Here is a 9,171-nt window from a genome sequence, read left to right on the forward strand (position 1 = left end):
TCAATATACCCATATATAACAATTATAAGAGTTAGGTGCATTAAAAAATTTGTATGAAATCTGTTTTTCGCCCCTAATTTTTACCATAATCAAAATATCGAAAAAAAAGCAAACTCAGGAGCATAGCTATGTTTCATATACATCCAAATATGTAAAAATATTTTCCATAATGTTAATATCCAGAGAGGAAAATGGGGACTACATTTGTATCCGTTCTATCCGTTTTATTAACAATGCAACATTTATACAGCAGAAATATAGATGTAGATAAGATAAGATAAGATAAGATAAGATAAGATAAGATAAGATAATATTTATTTAATAACTGTGTACAGAGATGTTGGCAATAATACATTTAGGATGCAACAGTTTGTCCATCACGGACGTACAATATACTTAAGACTAACCTATAACTAAATAACAAAATTAATACATGCATGCACTATTGTCATAAGCCTCAAATTCTTTCATGCTGTAGAACACTACTAATAAGCCATTTTTTTAGAATGGTTTTAAATTGTTTGCATTCGACTGACTAGATATTAATATAGGTATAGAGCTAGTTGTTGCTTTAATGTTAATAAAATTGGATATATGTATACTGAAGACAATATTTTGGATATGTATAATTAGGTACAATTTAAATACAGTTCAGTGGGTTTATAGGATTAACATGACTGAGATCGTACTCGTTAATTCTTTTAATGACACAGTGTGAGGGTTACATATAGTTTGCTCTATTATATAAAACTGCTGTAGCAATCCTTGTTGTGCATTTTGATGTTGTCAATGTCTGACAATTTTTTTTTTGCATTTTTTAATAGTTATGGGCGTTGTGGCACGTTTTCACTACCGGCTCCATATATCACACGAGCTTAGCGCAGCAGGGGCGATGATGTCGCATCGAACACACAAATGGCAATCAAAACCATTACTCCCTGTGAATTCTGATCACGCTCATTGTGTTGTTACTTACTGGGCGACGTAAATAGCAAATCGTGTCACTCGTTAACTTGATTATTTTGTTTATTATACTCACTTTGGTAGCTTTCCACATGTAATGAGAATGACGCAAATGTCTAGACTTCAGGTATTTGTACCTCGTACTAAGGTCACTTAATGAAAAGGTGAAATAACCTAATGTACATTAGGTAAATGCCATATATCTAATCACTAGAATCTTAAACTTTGCCGATTTTCGTTGCGGCGTGGTCGAGTAAAACGAATCGGTATCACCATATATATGCCTCATTTGACTTTCCTCATAAGTATTTGACCTTATTGCCTCATTTGACCTTCCGGCCCGCTTGATTTGGCTTCCTTCAGAATCAAATTCCTTTAGCAACTCCAAAAAGAAATGCATATGAATTGCGAAGATCATATCAAAAAATCAAATAGCCACGAAGATAATAAGAAGCTTATGCAAAATCATACAAGTTGATACTTTTCCGAAACTTCATACGTAATAGGTTTGTCAATCCATACTTATATTATAAATGCGAAAGTCTGTCTGTCTGTCTGTCTGTGTGTTCCCTCTTCACGACTAAACCGCTGAACCGATTTAGATGAAGTTTGGCATAGAGATAGGTTGAGTCCCTGAGAAGGACATAGGATAGTTTTTATCCCGAAAATCATCCCTTAAGAAAGTAAAAAGCGGGGTGGAATTGAGATAATTAACGAAGTGCCTGCTAATTTGTGTGCATAATATGCTCAAATTTAGATTGCTATGAGATTTTCTCCAGGCGCTATTCTTACTCTAGCTGCGGTTACTAAGTCCACGCAGACGAAGTCGCGGGCAAAAGCTAGTGTATAAATAATTCTGAAAACAAATTACTTTCCTAGATATTGTCTTTGTACGAAATATATTATTATCAGAGAAAGATTTATTTTTTTAGGTAATGGTCGTTAGTCTCAGTTAGCCGTTAGCCATAGTCTCGCTTTTCGTCGCAGTCGCTCGAATTAGATTACCATAATGTAGAAATAACACTTGGACGGAAGAGTGGCTTCTTAGGGGTGTGTGTTTAGGAAACTTTCCATAATTTAATTGATAATGTACGTGGGACTACTTTTGTTATAAAAAACATTTTCTATCTAGAATATACCCAACGCGGAATACAAACAACAAAACATTTGTAAATAGGTATTTATTAGTCCGTTCAATATCGAAAGTATGTACTGTACTTAATCATATCATATTTTACTATTCAGAGCTAATTTGCAATGATTTTAACCTAGCCAATCTAGTCAACAAAGGCTCTAAGTGGTTCCTAAAACAAACTTAGTCCGGCTTATGGTAGCATTTTTAATATGAAAATAGTAGCAAAACATGTACCGTCAACTCGCCAACTTTGCCTCCAAAAACAAATTTTTAAGCAAATTCGTTAATGTAGATAAATGTATAACAGTTATAGTAACACTACTATTTTTAGTAGAAAATAGCTAGGTTATAATTATTTGTGACATAACTATATTATAACACACATGTGCTTAACTGGACTTGGGAATTTTCAGCCAGTTGTCAAATATAGGGTATATTTCTGTGGGCAAAAATTGTTGAAAAAACCGGCCAAGTGCGAGTCGTACTCGCCCACCGAGGGTTCCGTACTTTTTAGTATTTGTTGTTACTTATAGCGGCAACAGAAATACATCACTGTGAAAATTTTAACTGTCTAGCTATCACGGTTCATGAGATACAGCCTGCTGACAGACAGACGGACAGAAAGACGGACAGACAGACAGCGGAGTCTTAGTAATAGGGTCCCGTTTTTACCCTTTGGGTACGGCAACCCTAAAAACGAATGCAAGTACCTAGAAAAACCTGGAGTTACCTGGTTACTAGTACGATTCGACACTGGGTTAACGGTTTAACCGGTTTACCCAGGGTTAGTGGAATCGTGCAAGTGGCGCTAAGGAAATAAGGTAGGTGTGTCACTTTTCGTCCACGTCCAAAAATAAATTAATAATAAATATTATAGGACATTCTTACACAAATTAACTAAGCCCCACAGTAAGCTCAAGAAGGCTTGTGTTGTAGGTAGATACTCAACGATATACAAAACCAAAAAAGTAGTGAAAGAAATTTCACAGAAACTTATTGGTGTGTCTGGCGACCTCCGGGCAGGGGCGTTTTTTGCTCAAAGACCATAGACCTAGCATTACATAGATGAGCTGCGGGCGCCCGTGAGGGACAGAAAATACGCAATGCGACAATATGATTGGTCGAGTAGATTTGTAGCCCACCTTAAACCATACCAAAATTACAGTGGGGAACATTGACATAGTATATATATATACAAGTAGTTATAGACGCGCCACCGGGCGACTGGGGGTAAGAGAAAGAAATTTGTAAAATTTGTAAAATTTGGGCAGCATAGGTTTTTTTCTCTTTCACTTATAAATTTCGGTATTTCGCCATCGCCTCCTACCTATGATGCCACCCGGTCGGTGATAAGGACAAAGCATGGCAGTATTATCTCTTGCCTCTTATAGGAATCGCAATAAGACTATCTTTCTCTATCAAAAAGTGGGGAATAAAAAAAATGTGAGACTATGACAAGGACAAACAATAACAGCGCTTTCTCTGCTACTCCTACTGAAAGATACATAAGACTATCCCGTTCGATCATTTCCCCCACCCCTCATGAACGATCCAGTTATACTAAATTCATGCCAAAGACTAAGCTTAGCCCTGCAAAGAGGGAATGCGGCCAGTGTCTTGGGAACAATGCCTCAGGCAACAATAGGGTTAGTTAACGATTACTTTGTAAGGGTTTTTTTAAAGTGTTTTTTTTTGTATGTATAGTGTTTTTGTGTTAGGGTTTAGTTCGTAGTATGTAAGGAGTTAATGTAATATGTAATTGGAAATGACTTGTAACTTGTAATAAAAGGTAGGCTACTTATATATAACCCCTCGGGCGACAAAGCATTTTTTTATTTTATTTAAAATAATTAGGTACGTTAGGTATAATATGTTGATAACGTTAGATGTTAGTCTCACTTAAAACTTTTAATTAAAGCAGACCCGTGACATCTGCCGTGACTTGGTCAAGGACACGCCTCACGTTGTACTACCTACGCGTTAAATCGTCGACCATAAGATAGATAAGATAGATAGATAGATAGATAAACTGTTTATTTGTTTGCCACAATACACACAAAATATTCAAATACAAAAATGACATAGGTACACAGAACAATCCAAAAAAAATAGAAATTACAACAACAAATAAGTCACACAGATTTTTACATAATAGAGAAAAAGGAAAAAATACATATAAATACTGTTGTATACAAATAAAAATCCTGAAAAATCCAAAACAAAAAGGTTCTGGCTCAGTATTACGCTTCACCCATTAGGAAAAGCACTGATTTTCTGCCAGGACCAGATCACGTCAACAAAAAACAGTGGAAAATAATGAAATATTCGAAAGTTAGTTAGTTAGTTAGTACGTTAGTACTTACCTAATTAATTATTAGTAAATAACTAGTGACACAGTTTAAACTATAGAGACATATAATGCTTGCACATAGTTGTGACATAGAAGTGTCAGTGTGGTTAGCATGTATCATGTATATTGTATGTAGTGTCAAATGTGATTTAGAGAAAATGTTTATTTTTAAGCAGGATTACTAAGACTAAATTTGGTAATCAGCAACCAGGTAACCGTGAGGAATTCCCAAACTGCTTCTCTCTCTCTTTTTTGAATTGAAATTTGAAACTACGCTTGGTTTTCCACGTATGGCATATTATATATATCACATGGACGCTGGATTCTAAAATAAAATAATAATAGTTATTTTTGCTATGAAGATTTAGTCCTGGCGGTTCACCCCGAAATTCAGTAAAATGCTGCAAGCTGTTAAAGCTATGAAAATCGGCACGATTGATCTTGTCCATACAAATCAATTTGACCCGAAGCACCAAAAAATAAAATAAAAAGGAGAGGAGTTATGACGTCAGAACCCTATCGTGTGTGGTATTATATGAAAGGGTATTCTGAGCCGGTTGTAAAAATATATCACTTCATTACATTTCAGTCACGTGTTTTAAGGCCGTTCCATCGGTTTGCCGCTGTCTTTGTCACATTTCGCAAGAAAGAACAGGAAAGAACATACGCGCCAAGTGACAATTTTGATCGAATTTAGTGGGTTTTTATTTATTTTATAAACGTTACCTTACAATATCGAAATTCTAAAGCTATGAAATTACTATTTATGTTAAGATTATTTTTCTTCTTTTTTTGTTTATAGTATCACATAATAAATAACCGAGTAAAGTAGGATTAAAAGTCCGAGTTAGAGGTTACTTTGGGAATTAATTGTATCGAGCGAAGTGTCATAGTTCGTGTATCGGAAGCTATGTTGTTAAAGATAATATAGTCAAGAACTATTGGCAGATCAGTGCGCTGTGGTTCGCGTACGCCGAGGATATGAAAGGAAGGTTACTTACATGTGTCTTCAATAAAATGCCAAAATCCAGCCAATGTTGTTTTATTATTGAATAAATAATAAACTTACAACATTGTGAGTCCAAGTTTGATAAAAGACTTAAAAGATTCCTTAAGATTAGTATTTAAAGTATATATCATAATTACGGAGCCATGTTCGCGTTGTAGAGATGTTTGACAGGAAGTGCCATAGATAGAGTAACGCACATAGATGCAGCAAACTTCAATTAGCTGTCATAGATTAAGTATATTAATAGAAGATCCAATGTGGGGTGTATACATGATATTCAATACTCCTCCTTACGCCTCACATTGGATTATATCAATCCTGAGATTGCAAACTGCAAATATGGCTCTACATAAACATACAAAACATGGGCAAGCAAGTATGGTAGAGCTTAAAATTAACATGATGCACAATGTCTCATAATAGCATGCTAGACATAAGTAGAACAAGAGATGATGCATAACTTAACATAACATTAAAAACATATTTTATCACAAGCTTAACACGGTTTAAGATTCAATGCCTTCACAAAGTTGTTATGTTTCTGACTACATAATGGCTTAGTTAGTACGTCTGCCACCATACGGTCAGTTTGCAAATACTTTACACTTAGGTATTTCCTTTGAACTAAATCTTTGACAAAATGGTATCTTAGGTCTATGTGTTTAGTTCTCTTATGGGAGTGATCTTTTATAAGAAGCAACTTTTGTGCACTTTGACTGTCGTTAAATACAATTACATTACAAGTTTTGTTTATAATTTCACAAATGAAATTTTTAACAAAGCAAATATCTTTGCAAACGTCAGCAATAGCGATATACTCTGATTCACAACTTGATAGAGCTATACAACGTTGCTTTCGGGCCTCCCAATTGATGACATTTTCGCCTAATTTTATGACAAACCCAGTGTAAGATCTACGGTCCGATATATCGTTTGCCCAGTCTGCGTCTGTGTAAGCATTAATATCAAAACTATTGCTTTTGGTAAAGCACAGTCCATAATTAACTGTACCAGCTAAATAACGCAGAACACGTTTTGCGGCGCGCCAGTGATTTTCATTAAAACAATTACTAAACATACCTAACTGGCTGCATGCAAATGATATATCAGGTCTTGTACAAACACTTAAATACATCAAACTGCCCAATAATTGCCTATATTTATATGCATCATCATTTAAACATGCTTTATCTGGCTTTTCAAATTTATTATTTACAGGCAGTGGTGTGGATACAGCCTTACAATTTATCATATTGTACTTAACTAATAAACGTCTTATGTATGCTGACTGATCTAATGTAGTTACGCCATTTTGCCTGTGAACATTCATTCCCAAACAATTCTGTAGTTTACCTAAATGGCGAACTTCGAAATTGTCTTGCAAGAGTTTTAAAACATTTTTAATACAATTGCTATGAAAGATGTAAAAATCATCAACATACAGAGCTATTATTACATATTCAGTCTCAGTTTTCTTAATGTAGATGCATGGCTCACATTTACTTTGAACATATCCATTGTGTGATAAAACTGAGTGTATTTTAGTATTCCACACTCTGCTAGCCTGCTTTAGCCCGTAAATACTCTTATTTAATAAACAAACTTTGTCATTTTGTTTAAAACCTGATGGTTGCTCCATGAAAATTTGTTCATTAAGTTCTCCGTTTAAAAATGCAGTAGTAACGTCTATATGATCAATTTCTAGTTCTAATTCAGTTGCAAGAGAAAATAAGATTCTCAAAGTGCTGTGCCTTACAACAGGTGAAAAAGTGTCAGTGTAGTCTATCCCCTCTTTCTGACTAAAGCCACGAGCAACCAGTCTTGCTTTAAATTTAGAATCTTTACCTGAATCATCTAGTTTCTTTTTAAATACCCATTTACATTTTACGATATTTTCATTTTTGGGCCGATCGACTAGCGTCCAAACATTATTCTTGATCATAGAGTTATACTCACATTGCATCGCCTCGAACCAACTATCCTTTTCTGGCGAGTTCACAGCTTCTTCATATGACGAGGGTTCATCTAATGAACCATCAGCCATCGTTGATAACATGGATAAATCGTAGTCGTCAAATCTGCCAGGAACAGTACCTCTCGTACTACGTACGGGGCGTGAGCTAAATGTGTCGGTAACAGCCGACGACATCGACTCCTTACCAGGTGAAGCAGACTCCGGCACAGAAGACACAGCGCCCAGCGGGTCACAAGCTCCATTACCTTTGTCATTACTATCAAGTGATGACGCAGGAAGCGAAGACTCAGAGCCCACCGGCACATAGTCTTCATCACGCGCGTCATCATCACCTTCATCGCCAGTACAATATCTTTCAGACAGCGGCGACCACGCAGGTGGCGTCGGTGACTCCGCATCTGAAATGTGACGAGGGCTAATTGAGCAAGATTTGTCAGATTTATCACGTTCATTATTAAAATTGGCTTCATTATTTAAATTCAATTCATTATTTAAAATTAATTCATCATTTAAAATACATTGACTAGATTCATTTGAATTTAAATTATTAACATTATTAAAATTGCCAATATCCATGTCAACATTATAAAAATAAAATTCATCTCCACAACTTGGCTTGCAACTGTCATATTTTCCAGGAAATTTATCCTCTAAAAAGTTTACTGTCCTTGCAAGAATTACGTTACGAGGATTGGCAGGATCACTCAAACGATAACCTTTGCAGTTTTCACCATAACCCACAAATATGTAAGCTTTCGCTTTCGGATCAAGCTTACGACGTTTTTGACTAGGAATCAAAGAATAAGCAAGGCATCCAAAGACGCGTAAATGGCTAACATCTACATCAGACTCAGACCATAAGCGTTCAGGAATGTCACCCGACAAAGCTCTGGTAGGAGACCTATTTTTTAAATAAATCGCGCACATTACGCTCTCTCCCCAGTAGCGATTACAAAGGCCGGATTCATGTAACATTGCTCTTGCTTTGTCAAAAATCGTTTTACCTGCACGTTCCGCAACACCATTCTGTTGGGGCGAATAAGGTACAGTGGTCTGGTGAATAATACCGTGCTGCTGAAGATAATTACTGAGTCTATGATTAACATACTCTGTACCATTATCTGTGCGAAGCACTTTAATTGGCAAATCCTTCTGTTTCTCAACTAGGCTTTTGAAATTAATAAAATGGGAACTCACCTCAGATTTATTTTTCATCAGGTAGCCCCATGTCTTTCGGGTATAGTCGTCAGTGAAGGTCAGCAAGTAGCGTGCGTTGCCCCATGAGCGTACTTGCATCGGGCCAATGACGTCGGAGTGTATAAGCTGGTTTGGGACAGTAGCACGACTAGTGCTGACTGGAAAAGGTGCCTTAGGCATTTTTCCAGACAAGCACGACACGCAGCTACCACTCATGTCTTTTTCCTGAAAACGAAAATTCATGCAGTGTTTCCCATCACCCAGCGTACGCATACCTTCTTCCGACAAATGTCCAAAACGGGAATGCCATCTGCCCATAGACACATCTGACGCAGCATGAGCCTTCTCTGTCCCTTGCCTGTGCATGGGCTTGAGAGACTCCTCCTCGAAGACAGGCCGCCCTTGCACCTTCACTTTATACAACCCTTTCTCTTTCCTAGCAGTCAAAACTTGGTTGCCTGTGATTTTACAATCTTTATATATTCGACAGTTATCCTTAGTAAAAATGACAGTATATCCCCTATCGGCAATACGTCCCACTG

Source organism: Cydia strobilella, chromosome 12, assembly GCF_947568885.1.
Source record: "Cydia strobilella chromosome 12, ilCydStro3.1, whole genome shotgun sequence".
Lineage (NCBI taxonomy): Eukaryota > Metazoa > Arthropoda > Insecta > Lepidoptera > Tortricidae > Cydia > Cydia strobilella.